Source organism: Lissotriton helveticus, chromosome 8 (genome assembly GCF_964261635.1).
Source record: "Lissotriton helveticus chromosome 8, aLisHel1.1, whole genome shotgun sequence".
In the NCBI taxonomy this organism is placed as follows: Eukaryota; Metazoa; Chordata; class Amphibia; order Caudata; family Salamandridae; genus Lissotriton; species Lissotriton helveticus.
Window position 1 is genome coordinate 461,558,248 of NC_136069.1, and position 23,802 is coordinate 461,582,049.

General features: G+C 44.4%; 1 protein-coding gene across 1 annotated transcript in view; it reads left to right on the plus strand.

Moving 5' to 3' along the window:
* The window catches only part of RB1 (RB transcriptional corepressor 1), a 1,127,005-nt gene that overhangs the window by 515,956 nt on the left and 587,247 nt on the right, over nt 1–23,802 (plus strand). The gene's annotated exons all lie outside the window — the stretch shown is intronic.

The following is a 23,802-nucleotide window of genomic DNA, read 5'->3' on the forward strand; positions in this document are numbered from 1 at the left end:
GTTCATTTTCAAGAATGGGAATCATAGTGTGCTTTATTTACTCTACTTCAGTGTTTACTATGATCATTTTTTGCCATCCTACAGGCTATTGGGTATATTTAAACCCACTTTTTGTTGAATTCTTCACCTCTCTCTTCCTTGGCAAAGACAAAATCCTGTCATCAGTAATTTCCGTCTCTGTTTAGAGAAGTAGAAGTCTGCCTGTGCTAGATCTTAAGTCCACCTTGAAACAGGCTCAACATGTAGCTAGCCCATGCATACTGCAGGTCATATACTTGATCTTGTTTTGCACTGACTGGTTTTTTTTAACACTCCTGTTCCTATATCCTTGGTGCGCGAAGACCACGTTGATATCGAGTTTATTATCATGCTAATCCATCAGGCTCTTCTTCAGCATCTACCATCAAACACACCTCGTTCTCACTTAATGGTAAACTCTTCCGTACTCCTTGTGATTTGCATCCGTCGACTTCTGGGTGGCATATGACCCTTGTGTCTTTGATCGCCAAGGATCGTGACAAGCTAATCGCCACCCCACTTCAGATTTCCAGTAAAGATGCTTAATATGGCCCTTGCTTTTCTCAGGCATTACTTTCCTACAAAACACAAAGTCAGGTCTGCTTAAAGTTGATGGCACTTTCTTTATAACCCCTCTGTGCATGGCAACTACAAGCATGGTCTTGCGTAGTTAGGTTAGTGGTTGCTGTGCCCACTCTGATTTAATTTTTAAACTCATTCTGTATATGCTCTGTAAATATTTGTTATCAATGATCTGGCTGAAGCTTAAAATGTATTTACTTGGATAGCAGACTCAAATCGCTCCATTGAAGCCTGGCAAACAAAACGATCATAGATTCTGAAAACGTTCTCGCCTTAACTTCTGGCAACATACCTGCAAGTCTCCTGCTAACCTAATGCAGATCACTTCTCTTTTAATCCGACAAGCATATATATGCTTCCTCAAGTCATATAATCTTTCTTAAGTATTCTCACCCTGTCTTTATTTACAGATTTCTTTAGATGGTCTCTAAGTATGCTACATTTACCCACCTGTTGAAAGAAATCCTCTGTCGGATTCTGGAACTTCTGCTCCATCTCTGTTTATCTGCTACTAGGCAGGCACTTGGAAGCTATAGCTGAGTTTCACAACGTAAATACCATTTCAAGAAGTTAATCAGCTAAAAGAATGAGATGTGCACATAATACAGATACCTCTTGACTGGTAGTGATGCGAGGATCACTTTCCTAGCTGTTTCCTCATTTAAGACTATACACGAAACTAAAACTTCTGAGCATTATGACACAGACTCGGAACCCATTGCACAAACACACAATCATGGAAGAAAGGGATGATTTTTATTTAGACCAGAAAATGGTCTTGCCATGGGCTAACAGTCCAAGGTCATTACGGCATGTTCTATCCATGTACCTCTTGTACGGACTAATGCTTTTCGTTCCTTCCACCATAACCTAACTTCATCCTGCAGACTGTGTGAGCCCCTCATCCTTCACTTAGTTTTAGTGTACCATAACCTAGCCTTCCGCCATAATGTATATCACCCAGACCCATCCTGCCTGTTTTCATACTGTCTTGTTGATGACTTGTTTTGCCCTCTGTCTTTTGTCTTTCTCAGTTCTGCTACCAGTCCCTTGCCCTCCAGCTATTCCGTTTCATAAGGTGACCCTACAAATTAACTTAACCTTTTAGGAGAACCTTCAGGGCATTTTACCAGTTAATAAGGAAATGTAGTGTATTTAAATAATATAGGACCCTCATGTATCCTCAACTCCCCGAGTGGGCTGAAGAGGACATTTCAAGCAGATGCAGGAAAAAACTCAGCCCAGGTGATCATCTTTCAGGGTTTATCAACATCTTCTGACTTCAGACCCTTAACTCAACCAAGTTATGTCTGTCCACATCCCCTTATTTCAAACCACATCCTTTTTGGGTGTGTGGGAAGTTGACATAATTTGCATACATGTAGTTACAGTAGATTCATGCAAAATGATGCAAATGGAAATCTGTCATTTTGCGCTATTTTAGCGCAAATGCATCCTCATCTTTTTTGACACATACATGCATTTCATGCTTAAAGTAAAGTCGAAAAGATCAAAAGCAACATGTACAACAGCACCTCGTGTTCTGTTGTTCCTCTGCATTTATTCTGTTGTTCCTCTGCATTTGCAGTTTTTTCTTTTTTACCACAATAATGTTTAGTGTAAATGGTGCATAATTACTCAAATTAATTTGGGAAATTTCGCTGAAAGAGCGTAATGTAAAATTCCTTAAATTTCACCAGTATAATTTAAATGTTGCTTAGTCTTAATCCTTATCGCCTTTTTTAAGTAACTTGATTCCTTGTGAGTAGCATTCACTAAAAGCATTCTTGCTCAGGTGAGTGTTATAGGCCCGTAGGTTCAGCCATATTTTCGTACTAATCCAAATGTTAAATGACTTGAGGCATCAAACCTTGTTGGGTATGATTCACCGTTGATGAAATTAGGGATTAGCTTGGTCTGTGGCTCACTGTCTGCCTGGCATCCAGCCCTCATCTTCAGTGAACTTAGGGTTTGGGGTCTAGAAGGGTTTCCTATTGCACCAGTAACTAATATGATGGGTGAAATAACGAATTTCCCCATTATGTTCCTAAAGCAAATCTATTGAACCACCACTACTTCCTGACTAAATCTAAACTCTTAGCACTCTGTGGCCCCCTGTGCCTTAATAATTCTGGGAGGGAGCAAACTGATGTCTGTGGCTTGTCTTTTCACTTTTGTATTCTATGGAAGAACGCTTTCATCACAAATTCTAAACTCTTCTGCCCCATCAAGGGTGCTCCACATAGAGTCTTACATTGAGAATTATATTTGGGCATATTTGATCTACTAGCATTTCCTGTGCTTTCTTATGGTAATTTGTGGATCCCTCTGCTCTAATTCCAGTTCATGAGGGCTCCCCCTTACCTGGCCAACGTGTACCCATAACCAGGTTGCATCCAGCCTGGTAGCCTGTGTGCAGCAGCTACTTCTCTTCCTGTTCAATGAGTCATTTAACATGTCTTATATCCTTCCTTCTCCCATTTCTCCTCCAAACCACCATGGACATAATTGTCCCTGGAATTGCTGTGACCCCTAAATTGTATACGTATCCTTGCAAAACTAACATTCCTACTTCTTCTGATTCTTGAACTGAGGGACTTTAGCCTGGCATCTCTATATGCCTTTTTAGTTCTCGCCTAGGCAGCACTTGCGCTGCCTCTTCGAGACTTGCTGTATTCACAATATGGGCATTAAGCTCCGCCTACTTTCTGCCCATCTTTTTAATTGGCTACTGTTACTGTCCTTTGTAAATTGTATTTTTTCATTGGTTAATAGGCTTAACAGTCCCTCCTTTTTACTGCCTTTTCTCTTGTTGTACCCTCCCATGAGGACGGCCCTCATGTTGTTATGTAATGTGTTGTTACTCTGTATGTTTTATTTACAGTCTATTAGCACTATTTTCTTAAATGACTTTCTCCTACCTCCTGTTCCAGGCAGGACATTCTCTCCCATACCGCTTGTTTTGCAGTTGTTGCGCTCAACCCGACCAGAAGCTATTGCTACGCTTTACGTAAGCAGCAGTTGTCTAGTTATAAAGTGGCAGCTTGCTGCACTTGTTCTTTAATAATGGCGGCCACGAGTCTTTTTGTTTGTTGTGGGCTCGCCCAACTCAACGTTTTTTTTCCATTTGCAGCTTGATCTTTATCATTGGCGGACATGCGTGTCTTCTTTTGTTGCGCGCGACTCACCTAAGTCAACAATTGTGGCTTTATTTTCAGCGCGGCTTGCCGCATGCTGAGCTTGATCTTTAACAATGGCGGCCGAGGCTTACCTTCGGAGCTGGGAAGGGAGCAGGAGGCTAACTCGCCCAATCCCATTTGGTCTTGGGTCCTCCCAGGGGAATGCTGGCGGACTTTTTTTCTGTTTTCTTGCCCTCGCTGCTTCTGTCTCTATAGGTGGTCGAGTTTGGCTCACGAGCAGCTCTCCCATGGCTCAGGTTTGGGATGGGGTCAGCAGGAGATACCCACACTGGTGACGAAGCGCCACCTCCTCTCGGACCCCCCAAAACCCAGCCACCCTCCCAATGCTTGTGATGTTGGCGGAAATAGCAGCTGGAAGGAAAGACTAGAAATTGCGTAGCCGTGGCGACTGGGAGCGGAAGTCTACATAAGTGCTAGTCTGCCTTTTACGTCTCTTCCGCCCCAAATTTATTATGTTTGGTTTTTATCCAACTTTGTTAGCTGCAGTGTGTGAACACTTTCAATTTCCCACAATATTTACTGCAAGCTTTGGCGTTCGGTATTTGCATGTTTTTTTGTATTTTAAAAAGGAGGTAACGAGTTGCGAGGCGGTTGGCACACGTAAAACAGTTAGTGCTGCTTTGCAATTGGTTTTGGTTGACCTATCCAGCCAATGCTGGCTTTTTAGCCAACCATACTTTTGGTTATGGGAAATGTAGTTTTACATTATAAGCATTGCAAAGTACTGTCCTGGCTTTTTAGGTCTCGCCCAGACAGTGAGCTGGTAACATTCCTCCCCCTTCTAAACTCTAAGTAGCTTGCCCACGCCCTAGCAAGCACACAGCATTACTTAAATCAGCATGTGCAGCTTTTATTTTGCCAACACGTTAATTTTACTTTATGCTGCCGCATTCCCTACTCTCATTCCTACACTGCATTTATACATTCACACACTCTCACTTGCAGCCCTTTCCCCAAGCAATTTCTTTTTTTTTCTAACTGAGGTAACGGGTTTTTAGGAACCCGTTTGGTGCCAGGGGATAACACCCGAAGACCTCTGAGTTCTCCCTGTTCCGGACCACAGAAACACGGAGTCTTCTAGTCGAGTCAGAGATCAAGTTTTATTGGCAGCTACCAAGTAACAGGTGTCCTAGAAGCACGACAAACACGGGTCATGTGTTCTCAGGAGACTGTTCGTTTTTACAGAACCAGCCTTCTCCTTATATACAAAAATAATAGCTGCAAGCAAGAATTCTTGAGTTTATGATATGGCTATACACATATTTCTACAATAATACAAAAGAGCGAAGTCATGTAGGCAAGCCCGTATTTTAGATGTCCAATTCGTGATAGATTACCTAGCCAGGCCCGGAACTCCCATCAGATATCGGTGAAGCCCCAATAAAAGAAGGCACCTCCTAGTCATAAAACTGGCCATAAATAGGGAGCGTGGACAGGTGTGTATGTGTGTAGAAAACATGATCTGTACGCGGTGAATGGTTTGTGGTATGTTGTGCATTGATGCTATCGTGTTCGGCCACTGGGCGAGGAGCTGCCCAAACAGGTTTGGCTGGAGGCAAGGGAGTCAGTTGGGACAGGTCAGGGGGGAGTCAGGGAAGGTGGACGTGTCCTTTTAGATCAAGCTCGACCTTTAATTGACTTATCATGAGGGCAAGACACAAGATGGATACCGCTTACAAAATGGTGTCTGAGGGGTCGGGACGGAAACTACGATTCAGGGGTGTTAGCATGCCTCGATCATGACGCAAATGCATAGGAATGATGTCCTAATCATTATCGGTTCGTCGACACCAAATTCGTCATGGTACGTTGATGTTTTCGGGACACGGGTACTGGACCTTGATACCGGGACAACGGTAGGGTCCAGAATTTCAGAACCACAGACCCTCCTTTTGCCCTCATATAAGGCAATAATTCATGTTAATCCGAGTCTAAATCTGTATGAAGGAATTCGTGGAGATGCTGTTGTAGCATCATTCTGTTGCTCAGTTCGTCCCTTGACACAGGCTTCCGTACACATGAAGTAGCACAGAGGCCACATAGTGCAGGAGCGCACTGTACACACAGGCAGAACATAAACAGAAGTGCTAAGATCATCCCAAAGAAGATCAGTGTTTTGCATCCCCATGTAGCGATCAGTTCCCAGAACCACCCTAGTAAGGACCAGTCCCCTTTTTCTACGTGAAGGGAACCAGATATCTCGTGTAGCTTAGAGATGGCCTGGTACACTGTCGGTGCGTTATCAGGGATGAAAATGCAACAACTGGATTGGATCACTCTACACACACCACCACGATCGGCGAGTATGATATCTAGGGCAACTCGGTTCTGAAGTGTCATAAGTCGATCCGACTGAAGTTCGGTCGTCAAATTGCCACGGGCTCCGGCCGTTGTAATCACGGCGGATTCAACTATCCTCGATAACTGGCGAATATTCCTGCTGTTCACCATAGGCCCCCAAAATGGCAGAAAACCCTTTGCGAAGTCAGCGAATTCCTGACCCGCGGTGTCGTCTTTACTCACGACCCCTCTAGCTGTCCTTGTCCGATGGTAATCTGCTCTGGCCGTGTAGGTGGGAGGCAGCAGAAATGAGATCAAACATGTACCTGAGAAGTCAGGGGGCAACCAGATGTAAGCTTGGTCATGGCAGACGAAATACGTGCCTTTGGCTGCTAATAGTATAGGGGAAGTTCGGGAAGCGAACACATAGGTTTCCGAGCATATACTCTTTCCTAATTGTGCTTTGGGATCCCTGCCGATACCTTGTAAACATAAGTGACCTCGGTTGGGTACTATCCAAACTGGGCGGGATTTCTTTGCTGTCTGGCTCTTACTCAGGTAAACCCCATATTTAGTTACGTTCCAACGAGTGTACGGAGTGAGTTCATCTTTGGGAATCGTAAGATAGGTGTCGAACTCTCTACTCATATTTCTTATCCCTGCTACTAGTGCCTTGTTACTGGAATCACTCTCAGTAGAACGGGTCGGGTATGGTTCTAGGGCGAATAGGAACATGGTCTGGAAAGCCCACAGAGAACCATAATAACTAAAAGGCAGGATGAAGTATGGGATACCCTTATCAGTCGTGTGTGGCATGAGTCCGCATACCCAACAGTTCGATGTGTTCATTATGGACTGGTGTTGGTGTAGAAGTTGAATGAATGAGTTATTTACAAATTCGAGTCTTCTGGCAGACTCGTGTTCAGGTAGAGGGTGAAAGTAGTGTGGAGAGATAGTAGGAGGAGGCGGTGGCCGTGTGTCATTTGAAAAAGTAACTTGGAATACGAATAGAGTATAACCAGTCAAAAACATCGTTATGCTACACAACATTAAAATACATGTTATCAAAAACCTTCTTTTGGCCAGTACAGTGCATAATTGTCTTTCAAAGTTCGTCAGTCTGGTAGGTCTCTTTACCCTAGGAAACTCCATCCTCTAGTTGCTGCCCGCGGTGGTAGGTTGGTTCTGCCAGGGAGGGCGCTCTGTTCAGTCCGGGGTAACTCCCTTGGACCGACAAGAACCGCTGACCTAGACGTCCCCAGTTGCACTCCCCAGACTTCAACCGCGACCCTAGCAGCAGAACCGGATGGCGGTTCGAAAATCAAAAATGAGCAAGTTTCCTGAGAGTGAGAGAGCTGAAAAATCAAAAAATAGTTCTTGGGGGAGGGGAAATCACATTGGTTCACTTTTTATTAGTCTCTTTGTCTTGACCTTAGATTATATTGTTGTTTCCCAGGTATGGTGTGGTCTTCAAACAATGTCTCAGGTTCGGTAGTGTCCAACTGCATAGACGGTGGCACAAGTCCTTGTAAAATATAATCACTCTCCTTTTCGGTACTAGTTTCTTTTAAACGTGCATTGCTGAAAGGGATGAAGCGAGGTATGGATTCTGTCTCGGAGTCGGCAATTCCTTCGTTGACCCACCGGTCGTATGGAAGGGGCAGAGGGACCCGTTTACAATGGGTCCCGTGCACCCAGTTCTTTTTGCCTTCCACCCGAACAGCTGACCTCGTGGAAAGAAGTACCAGGTATGGTCCGGTCCACCTCGGCTGTCCGTTGTTTGTGCGCTGGAAATTCCGCACCAAGACCCATGTGCCGGGTGCGATGGAGTGACCTGGATCGTCAGAGGCTGGCGGAGAGGAGCTGTGAACCTGTTGGTTGTAAAACACGCAATTTAGTTGTCAATTCGCACAAATAGTCAAGCAGTACGGGGTGCTCTATTTCGCTGAGTTTCTTTGGCCTTGGCACGCCCCAGACGTTGGCTGGGCGGCCAAACACTATCTCATGGGGGCTAAGTCCTAACCTGGAATGGACTGTCATTCTGGTTGGCAAGAGTGCTAGGGGTAAGGCGTCAGGCCATTTAAGACCTGTACAGGCTTGGATCTTGGCTAATTTGAGCTTTAAAGTGCCATTGTAGCATTCTACTAATCCAGCTGATTGGGGGTGATTCGCAGAGTGAAACTTTTGGTGTATGCCTAAACACTCACACACTCTCTTCATCACGCGTCCTGCGAATTCACTTCCATTATCACTCCAGACGATTCTAGGCATGCCGAATCTCGGGAAGAACTCTTTGACAAGGGCTTTGGCAGTTGACAAGGCAGTATTGTCCTTAAGGGGGTATGCTTCCACCCACCTGGAGAAAGCGCAAACAACAACGAGCACATACTTCAGATTGTTGCATCTCTCCATGTGAATGAAATCGAGCTGCAAAACCTCGAACGGATACGTTGGAGGCGCAAAATGACCAGCTGGAGTTGGGGTTCCCCTACCGGGATTGTACTTCAAACACACCATACAGTTTCTGACCACATTCTCTGCATATTTCGGGATATTGCTATTTTGCCATACTGGGGCCAATACTTTACAGATTCCTTTCGAACTGATGTGCGCAAATCCATGAGCCATTGTTACTACTGCAAGTACATAGGCGTTAGGTAATAGCCATCGCTGGTGTTCTGACAATTCGACCCAACAACCATTCGCATCTAACCTACCTTTACTTTCTCTCCATTCATTCACCTCTTTCTCAGTTGCCTCGGCTTGTATAGATTTCACGCTTTCGATGGTGTCCTCACACATTCCCACATCAGTAATCCATCTAGCGGGACCTACAACATACATCCGACTCATTGTGTTCCTTGCAGTCTCTTTCGCAACCTCGTCTGCAAATGCATTCCCGCGGCCAACATCATCCTGAATCTTTTTGTGTGCACTGCATTTTACAATTGCAACTTGTAGTGGCAAGGTCAGTGACTCGAGGAGCTCATTAACTAGCTGACCATGTTGTATCTTTGCACCATGTGACGTAAGAAACCCACGTTCACGCCACAATCTCCCAAAACTGTGAGCCACACCAAAGGCGTATTGGCTGTCAGTGTACACATTCACTCGCTTTCCTTTCGCTAACACACATGCTCTGGTAAGCGCAATTAGCTCTGCAGCTTGTGCAGAATTATGGGAAATGCGCGCGGTCTCTATAATGGTGTGTAATGTCGTTACGGCATATGCTGCAGTCGTATCACCATTCGGCAGCTTGAAACATGAACCATCAACCCATAAAGTATCGTTGCATTCAGGAAGGGGAGTGTCCTGTAAGTCTACTCTCCCTTTTGTCTCTTCTTCTGTCCTAAAACAGCAGTCATGGTTATCAATCTTGTCTGTTTCTGTCGGAATGGGTAATAACGTTGCGGGATTCAGTGTATCACACCTCTTTATGTGGATGTGACTTGCTAGCAGTGTAAGTTCGTAACTGGATAGTCGAGCGCTAGTAAGGTGTTGTGTCTTCGTCCTGTTTAGTAAAATGTCTACTGCATGCGGAACCATAACGATCAGAGTATTATTATTATTATTTTTTTATTTTTTTTGGGATTATAAACTTTTATTAACATTGAAGCAGTCATACACAGCAGTGTGCCTACAACCATACAAGGCCGGCAGCGATACACATATATTGTTGCAATCGGAGGTATGTATCTCCCAGACCCAGGGAGTGTAGTCAGGGTCAACCATCAGCAATGTAATAGAGTAATAATACATTCATATCAAATCTTAGCTGTAGGGGAACAATCGAGGAGGGCATGCAGTCCATAAGACGGGACAGGTTGTAATACAATCGACAGATCACAGTAGTACCATGGAAGTTAGGGGAGTATATGCAGTACCCGCCAGTTGAACAGTGAGGCATGTCTACCAGGGAAAACGATCAGAGTATTATTCATGACTAATCCAGCGGATTGTCGAATGCAGACAGCGGCTGCGGCGGTAGCCCTCAGACAACTTGGTAGGGCTTTAGCCACAGGGTCTAGAGTTGCCGAAAAATACGCGCATGGGCGCTGTCTGTCCCCAAAATGTTGTGTTAAAACTGATAATGCACAACCTTCCTTCTCATGGACATATAATGTAAAAGGCTTACTGTAGTTGGGGTTTCCCAACACAGGAGCCGAACATAATGCATCACGCAACTCGTGGAAACTCGTCTGACAATCTTCAGACCAGGGCATAGGATTTGGCGTGTCTTTGCAGAGTAGTGCCAGCAAGGGTTTGGCTAGTAGTGAGAAATTCGGTATCCATTGTCTACAGTACGATGTAATGCCCAAGAAGGCTCGAACCTCTCTCTGTGTCCTTGGGGCACTCAGTTCTGCAATTGCCTGTATTCTTTCTGGTGTCAGTCTCCTTCCCTCCTTCGACAAGATGTGACCTAAGTAGGTTACTTCTTGTCGGCAAAATTGTAGTTTGGAAAGAGAGACTTTGTGCTTCATGTCACATAAGTTACGTAATAATGATAACGTAGCTTTCTTGCAAATCTCTTCAGTGTCTGCAGCGATCAGCAGATCGTCCACGTACTGAATCAGAGTTGAACCATTCGGTAGAACAATCGTGTCTAGTTGTGTTTTTAGGGCCTGACTGAATATTGATGGGCTTTCGCAGTAGCCTTGAGGAGCGCACTTGAAGCGGAAGCTTCGTCCTCCTAAATTGAATCCAAAAATATCTCTACTCTCCTCAGCAATCGGGATGCTGAAGAAAGCGTTCTTCAGGTCAATCACCGAGAACCAATTTGCTGAAGCTGGAACCATCGTCAATAAAGCAGTAATGTCGGGGACAACTGGAAACTGTGGGATAACTATCTTGTTCACTTCTCTGAGGTCGATCACAAACCTATACACAGGCTGTTGTAAAGGATCAGTACGCTTTAAGACGGGCAGAACTGGACTGTTACAAACATTTCCTGTTGTTTCTTCGATGACGTCTTTATCAATCAGGTCATAAACGATCGTCAATAATGCATTTTCGCATTCGCTAGATATTTTGTATTGGGGAATACGTGGCAACCTAACGTTGGCTTTCAATGTTATGACATACGGTGCTATCTCCAAACGACCTACATCATTAGAGCCATTAGCCCAAAGTATATCAGGAAGTGATGACAATTCAGTCGGAATATTGTCCTTTGACAAATACATTGGAGAAATGACTTTCTTACCTAAAGTAAGTTGTACTCCCAAGGGGGAACAGTACAAAGTCGCATATAACCTTTTTAGCAAATCCAAGCCTAACAAATTTTCACCGCAACCTGTTGTAAGAATGAGGGGTGCTTCTAATTCGCATGGGCCAATAGAAAGAGATATAGGACTGGAGATCGGGTTTCTAACAGGGGCGCCAGAGAAACTTACTGAAACATTCATTTCGCCAGACAAAGGTGCGCCAGGAAGTTTCGAGTGCATGATAGAACTTTTTGTAGCACCTGTATCCAGCAGAAATGGTTCTGACACTCCTGAGGTAATTACCTTGACATAAGGTCCATTCTTTTTTTTTTTTTTTTTTTTTTTTTTAACCTTTATTAGCATCAAAAGGATATACAATTCTAGGCCTACAACCAAATCGTCCGGCATCAATATGTAAAGCGGTCACGGGTTCCAAGGCAAACAGTACATATTCAATCAGCAAAAAGCAGAGGCAAAACAATCGTAAAAAAGGGAGGAAAACACCTAGGAACCAGACGGCCAAAAAACAGGAGCAAAAAAAGGTTAATTTTATAATATGGGGATAAGGAATACGATAGGCTCACTTTCAATATAGAGGCGTCCGAAGTCCCAAAACCATCCTCAGCGACACTAAGGGGGCACGGGGCCGCCATACAGGAGAGGCAACACAGTACACACCGGGAGACAGGGACATTTTAGACATAATCGACACGTGTTCATTATCATCTTTACATGCCCACCACCCAAACCACAGCCAAGCCAGGACAGAGGGATCGGACAAACATTACATCAAAACTAACCCGTCATAGTGACCTCTAGGAAAAAGGGGGGGGGGCTAGGAAAAGGGGAGAGAGGGGGAAAGAGGGGGAGGAGAGGAGGACAAAGGGGAAAAATGATAAGAGGAAATGAAACACAAAAACGAAAGAAAGAAGACCACGCCAAAACAGGCGTCCCGTGGCGAGAGTACAGGAGAAAACATGAGCATCCGTAACAAGGAGGGTACAGCAATCGAGACGAAAAGTAACCGACCCAGAAGAGGAGGATCGACGACGCCACATACCCCACCCCGAACATACCACGGGATGCAAGGACAGACGCGGCATTACTATAAAGAGATACAAAAGGGCCATAGAACCATAAAACAAACAACAAATAGATCCCGACCCACCCATCCCACCCTGCACCCCTGTAGAAGGCTATGGCCTACCCTTCAGACAGCGTGCCTGTCGCCCTAAACCAGAACCCGAAATATAGCAAGAAAGAAAGAGAGAAGAACGAGACAAAAAGAAACATAAACATAAATGGAGAAAACAGGAGGGAGGAGCATGAGAACAGAAATCAATACGGTCGGCCGCAGCCCTCCGCCCAACCCAACAATCGCAGCAAAAACAGACCAGGACGACACCCTTTCAAGCGCCATAAAACTTACAGAGGAGAGGACCTCCCACCGCGCTATGGGTACAAACAGTCGCGCCACGAAGTCGTACAGCAAGAGTCCCCACGAGTCGCGCATATCACCCCCATCCCTTCCGAACCACAAATTCCACCCACCACATGACAATGTAAAGTGAGCTACTCAATACAAGACCAGCACACAATTGAAAAACATTTTCACTGCCATGTAGACAGGGGGGGTTAATCGGTCCGCATGTGAACAAAAGTCTGAGTAGAGCGTTTATGAGCATCAGCAAGCGCAGCACGGGTGATGAAGAGCAGGAGATTAGTTTCGCCGTTTGGGAAAGCGAGGGGTTCTCTGCAATAGACAAATGCGAAGCCATCGGTGCAGGCGCAGGCGGCAGTACACCAATATTCCCGGGCATCCCAGCCGAACAGAGCCGCGGCACAATGACCAAGTCCCTGGGGTCAGAACCTCGAAAAGCAGGGAGCCCCACAGTCAACGGCACACCAAATGATCGTCGATCAGCGGCGGCAACACTTGCAGCAGTCGAGGGGGGCGAGGCAATGGAGTCTCTGAAACAAGAGGAAGGCAAGAAGAAACGGCTGCTCAAAATGGCGGCAGATCGTGGCGGGCTCACGGGAACATCGGGGGCCAGGAATGCGCGCAGGGATCGCAGAGCTTCCAGGATATCTCTGAGGGTAGGCTCACGCTCACCAGACCAGACCCCCGTGCAATCAGGCAACCCAAGCCCGCCGCCACGAGGCGATACAAGTTCCAGATGGTTGGCCGCCATTTCGCGAAGTCAGCCCAGTCGCCACCCTCCACGACTCTCAAAAACAATTCCAAAATGTAGGACTTTACAGAGCTCCGGGGGGCTCCCAGCAATGGCAGCCTTGGTGCAGAAAGGATGTCCGCCCAATGCGGGTCTCCGCCTACGCCAGCACCGGCGCCCCAAACAAGCAGAGTCCGGGCGTAGAGGTCCAGAGCCGCCGGACACAGCAGCGGCGGGGGGGACCCCCTCACAGAATCAGTCCCCGGTGCATCTCACCCACTTCAGCCTCGCGGCCACCAGGGCAGGCCCGGATCAGGATCGCCGGGATGTTCGCACAACGGCTCTCACCATTGGTTCACTCTCTCGACCGGGGCCGACAGTCGTCGGATCCCACAGGCTAGGTCCCGGTCTAGGTTCCACGGAAGCCCCGGTCTGGCGGAGGGCACAACTTCGGAACCGCTGCACGTCAAAACCTCCGGGCCAAACGGTAAGTGCAAGAGAGGTGTCCCGTCTCCAATTCTACGATAATGTGTCGTCTCCGGACAGGATATGATCCATAAGGTCCATTCTGATCTACTGGAACTGAAACAACTCCCTCTCTTTGTCCATGGCTGTCCTAGCAATCGTTACCCTCATTTTCGTGTTCGGTGTAATAGTCGTCAGCATAGTACTGAGCTGACCTGGACGACGCATTATTCTGTTGGTCAAAGCTGTTCATCGAATTCTGAGGTGGAAAAGAAGTTGTATTTTGCGTGAAATTTCCACGGCCCCTACCTCTAGGGGCATGTTGAACACCTCTTCCCCTTACACCTGAAGCACCGCTCAAACGTCGCGCAAGAGCCGGACAATTACCTTTAAAGTGACCCTCTTCCTTGCAATACGCACATTGATTCGGGCCATAAGCAATACGCTGATGGGAAAACTCATTTCCTTGCGCGTTTCTCGAATACTGCTGTTGTGGTTGATAATTGGGCTGACTAGCCGTGCGAGGCGGATAGGCTTGCTGGAGAAGAACTTTAGTTTTTAAATCTTTTGTCTTTTTGTCGACCTTATCTAGCTCGTCTTTGCGCCTATTTTCATAGTACTGGGCTGTAGCTAAAATTTGCGCTGACGTAGAGACAGCCCAAGCACTCTCTGAATCTTTCAGTTTATTACACAGTTCAGGGATTAAATTATGTACGAATTTGTCTACAAACAATCTTTGGCCACCCTCGGTAGCCATATCCTGACCACTATGATCGGTGAAAGTCTCCTCAAATCTTGTGAAAAAGTCAGACACATTCTCATCTTTCTTCTGCTTGCACGCAGATAGCTTGTCCCAGTTTACGCGTACTTCAGGCATTATCGTTTTCATGTACGCGATAATTCTACCGGGAAGTTCAGCTATTAACGGCTCAGGTTTAGAACCACCAATTTGTCTAGCATCTATAGCGGCAATGTTCGCCCATGAGTCACCTAGTTCTTGGTCATGGTTTGTATGACGTATTTTGCTCCATAGAGGATGTGGAACAACGTTCCCAAACAACATGTCTATATCCGCTGAATTCATTATACATGAGCTTGCAGTTTGCGATAACTCCTTATAATACCCAGTCGGGTTTTTACGAGGATCAGGCAGTGTCTGCTTGAGTGCTAAGACATCGGATCTTTTCCAGGGGACATGTACCCAAACACGCTGGAAATGAGGCTGAATCGGTGGATTCGCATTCGCATCACCTTCCCTCCAAACCGGAGGAACCTCTCTCATGGGGTACTGTCTCGCTCTTTTCCCGCCTGATACATCGTCTTCGTGACATGATCTAGAGATGTTTCCCTTACTCCTATAAGAGAGCAATAACTCTATCGCTTTCTCAACATCTGCACCTATAATCATACCTTCATAGAACTTAAAGCGTGTACGCCATAGTTCGTTCATTGTGTATTTGGGATCATTTGTCTTCACATCTTCGCCCAGATATACACACATTTCTTCGAATACGTATCTCTGAGTGGGTGCATTCCATTGACGTAAAACTTCCATAACAGACTGAACATCATATCTAACAGTATCCGTAATCCATTGGCGTGCTAGTTCATTCAGCACTTTTCTTTCCTCGTAATCAGGCAGTTGACTACGGGACTGTCTATGTTCTGTTTTTGGCGTTGTTTTAGGCGATCCAAAGAAAGGTGAAAACAGACTAGTGACGGTACCTGTCACTCTTTGTCTAATAGAAGGAGAACCTTGCGGAGGAGCAATTGCATTGGAAAAAACGGGCTGAGGCAAAGAAGAAGTAGAGGCAAAAGCAGTGGAAGTTGAAGTAGTAGCAGACGTAGTATCATAGACAATAGCTGGAGCTGTAGGCAAAGTCGTAGAAGTAGATGGAGTATGTAGCAAAGATGGCGGCCCTTGAGAAGGCTGCGCTGGAGAAGTAGAAACCAGCTGAAGAGGAGCTGGCGTTCGTGCAAGAGCTGGGTTACGTGCGCCGGGGCGCGGTATAGTAAAATGCTTTGGCGTTGTAGTAGCGTCTAACGCATACGGTGGAGGTGAGCTTAATAAGTGGGACATTAATGGATCTTTCTCGGATCTCTCCTCTTGACCTTGTCCCTTATTTGGTAACATCGGGTAGCATTTATCTACTGCTAGTTTCTTGCTCCTAAGTATTTGTTCGCTTTCTTGCTCTTCCTCGTTATCCCTGTATGCAACGGCAGCTTGCACCATTGACATACCTCTTTTATTCTTTTTTGCTAATTTTATTTCTTTCTGTTTGGCTTCTTTGCGCCATAAGCGGAAAGAGTCAAACATCGCCGGCCGGGCTTTTCTCTTAAATAATTTGACCTCTAGGTTATATAATATTTCTGAGTCGAAACTACCATATTGGGCCATTTTAAAACACCATCCTTGTGGGTGTATTTTATCCACACTTCATTATATGTGATAGGACCTACGCCGTGCTTTACATAGAGCTCATATGTTGGAGTTCCAATCGGAGGAACCGGACAGGAATCCTCTAATCGGGAGTCCTTACTATAACCAAGACAAAACAAGTTTCCAAGTCTGCTAAAACCAGGCATCTTTGCTCACTAGTCTAGCTTCAAACTTCAAAGGATTATCTGTTACGATATTTCTCGTGAATACACAAGTCCTTCGGCTTTGGGGCTTGCAAGTACCAAATCAAAGCGTATCTCAAGGATACCAAAAACTAAGGGCAAACTAAGGACTGAGAGACGCTCCACTTATACTTAACTGAAGTATTTGAAGATCGGTGACGTCGCTAGAAGACTCGTCTATCGTTTCGCTCTACCAAGGATCACTGGGTCCAAAACAAGGCGATAGTCAGGGCAGCAGTCCTTCGTAGCCGTCGGGACGCGGGGAACCTCGCAGCAAAGACCTTCGGAACCACGTCGACATACAGGGGTCGCTGAAGTGGCTGGCCGTCCTCTGGAATTTTCACACGAAGCTCCTCACGAACATCTGGCTTGGACCGTCGCCGCTTGATACCGCCCCGAGTTGGGCGCCAACTGAGGTAACGGGTTTTTAGGAACCCGTTTGGTGCCAGGGGATAACACCCGAAGACCTCTGAGTTCTCCCTGTTCCGGACCACAGAAACACGGAGTCTTCTAGTCGAGTCAGAGATCAAGTTTTATTGGCAGCTACCAAGTAACAGGTGTCCTAGAAGCACGACAAACACGGGTCATGTGTTCTCAGGAGACTGTTCGTTTTTACAGAACCAGCCTTCTCCTTATATACAAAAATAATAGCTGCAAGCAAGAATTCTTGAGTTTATGATATGGCTATACACATATTTCTACAATAATACAAAAGAGCGAAGTCATGTAGGCAAGCCCGTATTTTAGATGTCCAATTCGTGATAGATTACCTAGCCAGGCCCGGAACTCCCATCAGATATCGGTGAAGCCCCAATAAAAGAAGGCACCTCCTAGTCATAAAACTGGCCATAAACAGGGAGCGTGGACAGATGTGTATGTGTGTAGAAAACATGATCTGTACGCGGTGAATGGTTTGTGGTATGTTGTGCATTGATGCTATCGTGTTCGGCCACTGGGCGAGGAGCTGCCCAAACAGGTTTGGCTGGAGGCAAGGGAGTCAGTTGGGACAGGTCAGGGGGGAGTCAGGGAAGGTGGACGTGTCCTTTTAGATCAAGCTCGACCTTTAATTGACTTATCATGAGGGCAAGACACAAGATGGATACCGCTTACAAAATGGTGTCTGAGGGGTCGGGACGGAAACTACGATTCAGGGGTGTTAGCATGCCTCGATCATGACGCAAATGCATAGGAATGATGTCCTAATCATTATCGGTTCGTCGACACCAAATTCGTCATGGTACGTTGATGTTTTCGGGACACGGGTACTGGACCTTGATACCGGGACAACGGTAGGGTCCAGAATTTCAGAACCACATAACGGGCATATTAAGTTGATCTTCCCTCCCTCATGACCTATTTCCCATTTTCAGGTTCTCCAGCGCCTTGAGGTCATACAAATGGCAATAACACTATGCAGATATCATCACTCCACTGCATACAAAAGAAAAGTAAAAAACATTGGCATTTTCGAACACCAAAAGCTCTAACCTTTACAAATGTGAGACCTATTGCACATGCTTGTTCTTCCTTTGCTGTCCTTATCAGGGAAAATCTGTTAGTGCGGTATTCATTCACCTTTCCTCTGCACACTTTTGTAGATGCTTTAACAGTACCGTGTCTTAATTATCTTCTTAATGGGCACACTGTTTTCTCTTCAGCTAATGGTGCTCTCACCTGCCATGGGCCCTTGCTTGTCTCTCCTGCTGAGCATCAGGATCCCGCAAATATAGATATTAACCTGGCTCGACAGCTATAAAACTTTGTTCATGCTCAGAACACTTTTGTGGGCTTCCCTTTGGCTTATTCATCATTCTTTCATGATTGAGCTGTGGGTATCGACCTTTACTGTACTGCCAAGACTGCTGCTGGCCTAAACTCAGTTGGAAGCAAGGGCAGCGGCTGTCTTTTCCCATTCAATGAGATCTTATAGCACATTTGTGTTAGTGAGCTATGGCACATTTAGCGCAGAACCTCTAATAATGGTTGAGAAAGACGTGGGCCTCCGGTTTCCATCTGAACAGCTCGAAGCTTACATCTGCCAAAACTCAATGCAGGGGTTATTTTAAATTTCAACTGTGGATAAATACTAATTATGTTTCCAATTCGTTAGTCCTGCAGATGCTAGATGTGGTTATCAACGGTAAGGTCAGAACAGTGTAAATAATCTCTAGACATAGATATTATCTATCCCAGACAGGCATTAAAAAAACACTCTTTAGGCCATTCAGTGTGCAGTTAGGGGATGGCGCGCCCATGCAATTTAATGGGTAGGGTACGTAGTGGGAGTCAAGTTGACAGTGCTTCCCAAAAAGCTGTTTTCCTGGCTTCACCACTGTGTAAAGAAGCAATGAATTATCCATGTTTGCAGAAGCTCACAGAGAAACATAAATGGGCAGGAAGGAAACTAAGAATGAGGAAGGTAAAAAGCTCACTAAAGCCCCAAGAACATGTCATGAATATAACCGCGTATTGTTGGGTACTCCCAGATTAAATTACTAGCTCAGTGGGTAAAGGAGGAAGCAGAAAAGGGATGGCGCACATTCGACAGTTCCCTGGCCGGGACGACTCCTGGATACTGAAACAGCAACCTGGATACTGAAACAGCAACGTAGTGTTAATATTCGCAAATCCCTCTTTATATATTAAGAGGACATGGGACAAACGGAGTCAAAACTAAGGGTTACCTTTGTGGGGAAACTTAGGCTTTACCCTCAAGATGAAAAGCAACGCATTCAAAATATAGTAGGAGACAGTCCGTTTCAGGTTTTGGGATAGTTTGGTAACAAGCAACTTGAAAGGTTTTGAACACCTCAAACAGGTATATGGGCTGCTGGATGGAAAATGATTTAGGTTCTCACTGGTCAGACACTGGACACTACAACGAGAAGTGAGACTGAGTGACTAGAAACCTCACAGCAATGAAAAATGTATCAGTCAAAGCGAAACAACACATGCGATAACTACAATATATAAAGTCACCATAAGGACACTGATTGGTTTACTGGTAGACTCTGGACTCAGAGACTTATGAATTTAACTAAATTAGAAAAATAATTCCTGGTCAAAAATGCAATCAATTAGTTTATTACCTTACAATTGATGTTTTTAAACTTCTGTGTGTTAAATTTATCTTGATGTATATGACTTGTTGAAACATCGCAGTCAAAAATTGCTCTATGTAAATTAGGTATTACACTATGGGATTTTTACGATAATTTTCCTAAACGATTTTAATTCTGTTTTTATTAGTAATTGATCTATGTGGTAAATTGTTATGGTTTTAATTAACTAAACAATAAACTTTACTTCTTTACTTCTTCTGAAGACTATATAAAGTACTGATGACAACAGTTGGGACACAAGGGCAATTTTCAAATCACTTGAGAAAATGGATTTGGAACTTGATGAGCAACAGTGACAGGAAATATTTACTAGGAACAAAATGTAATCTGGCCATGTCAAAGGTAGAGAAAGATTGTTTAAAATTGTGTATTTAGGTCTCTTAACACCCACAAGGCTGCACACAATAGACTCCCAAATAATTGGATAGTTGTTAGAGAGGGTGCGAGAACAGAACTATTATATCGCACTTCCAAAAGATACAGGGCTTTTGGGAGAACATACTGAAAGTAATCATAAACAGTTAAGAGGCATTGAATAGTTACATGCCCTTCGATGGTCCTAGTGGGGCACCCAATCAGAATAAATATATCCTTTACACAAAAAAAGGCTGAACTTATACCACACATGTTCTTAGCAGCTATAAATAACTGTTAGCTATGTGGGAAAAGGCGATAATACCAAATATATATAAACATGGTTGGTGAGCCATGATGGCAGCGGGAACGGTTAAAGCGGTTTCATGCCTGTACTCTAGAATGACCAATGAAGGATTACCTCCTTTAGCGACGCTAAAGGATAAGTGGGAAGCTGATATAGGTAAAGAGATCCCTGAGACAGTGCGGAAGCAGTTGATGAGAAGGGCTTGGAAGAGTACTCGTAACGCACGATTTCAACTAGTGCACTTTTACATTCTCCACCGAGCATATCTGACCCCGGGGAAAATCAAGATATTTTGCCGCGGACTCCGCAAGATGCCCTAGATGCAAGACAGTTGGTGTTGAGTTAGACCACATGCTATGGACATGCCCTATCTTAATGCCATACTGGAAGGAGGTGGGGGACACCCTTAATGAGGTAACAGAGATGGGATTGGTATTTGACATGGCTGTTGGAGTTCTGCATTGGTTCCCGCACACCCCTAAAAATAAGATAACGAGCAAATTCATAGATATGGGGCTCATTCTTGCGAAACGTGAAATTACACGACATTGGAAGGCGGCAACAGGCCCCACAAGCACGAGGTGGAGAAATGAGTTCCTTAAATGGACGGGTGGAGAAAGCATGTTGAGGTTCCAATCAGCACGGCGGCAGCAGAACGATAGAGCTCTAGAAATGGCGCAAGCTTGGGATGCATTGGTGCAAACACTGCGCGACTATGACAAACAAAATGAACCAGCAGACTAACATCATGTTTGGAGATCACCCCTGTAACACGTCAGGTACACACCACGCACCGTTGTCTGTTTAGCTCCTGGGCATGCTAATAGTTATGATTGTTACCTATTCCGCGCACCGATGGTGGGATCCGGGGAGGGGGGAGGTTTCTTTGTAATGACATGTGTTAGATAAATGGGTAAGACATGCCAGGGACAACCTTTAATGGGGTTTTCTGTACTTGATCCTGTTTATATCTGAGGTCCCCACCTTAGAAGATAGAGGAAGGACCACCACTAGGGTCTGAATAGCGTGACAAATGTACTTAACGATGTATGTTGTGTAAAATAAAACCCAATAAAATTTGTTTAAAAAAAAATGGTTGGTGAGGATTTTGCCCTTATGATAATGGAAACATTAGTGTATCACATCCATAGAAAGGAGTAAATACTCATAAAGACCTGAGTCTCACTGATGAGACACTCTATCTAGGGATTTCCGGGAGCTGAGCTGCCTAAAGCAATTGAAAATCCTATGCATTACTGTAGAAGCCACTATTGAGATTCTAACAAACATCACCACTACAAGAGAATTTGAGGAGGGAGATTTGGGAAGTCCTCTAAGGAAGTGTGACAAGGAGTGGGAGGCATGCGAATTGAAGGTGAAAGTTCTGTTTTGATGACAGACCATGCGGTAATGTCTGTATTAGTGTTGTACTATTTGCCTTAAAATCAGTACAAATAATCACAACATGAAAAATCAAATTAATTTGAATGTGCGGTACTCTTAACTAGGGTGCCAGTAGACTTCTTCTTAACCCTAATGTGATCATAAGAGTCCAGAAACTGCATCCACTGAAGTCCGTAGAATCTAATCTGAGAGCTCAATAAATGGAACTATGGTAGTATGAGGATTTTAAAAAAAATCTGCAGGTAACCAAGGGTCATGGTGTTGTCTAAATACCTGTAGTTTCAATATCTTCCATATTATTATGTTGTGTTTATAAACTACCTTTCTGGTTTAACCTGCAGATCCTGCTCAGGGATTGTTTTCAAAGTTTGGCAGGCACACATGTAATTACATGGGGTGGTTGAGTCCTTTGCACAGCCAACACTAATTTGACCCTGGTATATTCTATCACGGGCCTTTTCAAGGTTAAAAAGTATTTTGGAAAAGAAAAACAAATACAAACGTGATACACAACTTGCATTATGGCAAAGCGAAAGAATGTGTATCATGGACCAGGATCAAGTAAAACCAAACATCACTAAATCTTTTATATTAATACTTAATAATAAATAGCATCTCCAATTGCTTCCCAAACCTATTTTCTAATACAATTTAAGATTTAAAAAGCATATTAGAGGAACCTTTTGGGCTACGAGACAATGTGGCAATTGGGTCTCTCTGTTGATTGGACTACATAGATGGAGCTAAGCTGCACTTCGTTCTGTTTGTTCTGCCCAGGGACATTTCAGCCTCATTGTTCTGATTGTCTGAGTTGTATCCTTCCACTACTGACTTGATAAGACTGTTTGTTATTTTAATTTTGGATTTAGAACTCACCATGGGTGGTGTGCATGTGTGTGTGTTTTTCCTGTCTCTCTTCCCGCTTGTTCCTGCGCCCTCATATGCTCCCATTTCGCTTCTTCCCCCACGACTCCCTGTTTTCAGTAAATGTGCTTACTTTCCTTTAATGTTTTTTTTTCAATGTACTGGTCTAATGTGGCTGTACTCCATGTTAGAATGATGAATTAAAAATAGTCATCATGCGACTGTGCACATATACACAAGCTTCATGTCACAGGTGTGTACTTGTTATGATGCACATGTGTGCATTAATCACAGTGTATGTACATATATTGTAATGGGATCACTTGCAGCCAGTAAGAAAGGATTGGCAAAGCCAATAGGCTGAACTTTTAGAGCCGAGACTGGTTGGTTTTGCCAAAGCTTGTTTGTAAAGTATTGGTAACAAGATGTTTCCCAAACAGATAAAGCTGGCTATAACGGGATCTAACATCAGAATGTGAGGAAAGATTCCCACTTTTCATTCACTGGACCACTTTAGGCTCTAATGTAAAGGACCTATAAGAATCTCATATTGTCTGCACGTTATGCTGTACGCGCTCACTGATAATTTATCACTGTGCTTTTATAAGCCATCCTAAAAACTGTATAGCACTTTTGAAACTGTTTTTCTTTTTCAAGTTTACTTCTATATCTTGAAAACACCCAAGGTTCAGAGTGAGAGGGCGAAACACGTGGTGACTATGCGAAGGACTCCTGTAATAACACCTTAAAATGGGGAGAAAAACAACCTACATAAGAAACAAACAAGCTAATGTGATTTTTATTTGGTCTCCGAAGAAAATGATTTCAGTACTCAATGTAACTATTAGTGTATCTCATCATCTTCAAACATACTCTTAAGTATTTACTGGCCGCCTAAAATAAATACCTGTTTGGCCTTAGAAAGAGAAAGATAAGAAATATGCTAACCTAAGACCTTTTGTTTTTAATTGAGATTTTTGCTGTTCTGTCTTGCTATTCTTTTTACTGTATCTTATTTATTAACACTGCTCTATATACTCATTTGTCGACATGGATCAAGCTATTCTAAAAATATGTATTTAAATATACGGATTCACTCCCAGGTTTAGGAGCCACATGGTGGAACTCCGAGGTCTTCTTTGTTCAGAATAATTAAGGTGGTTAACCTTGGGCATTCTCACCAACAAGCATACAAAGATGGTACAATGA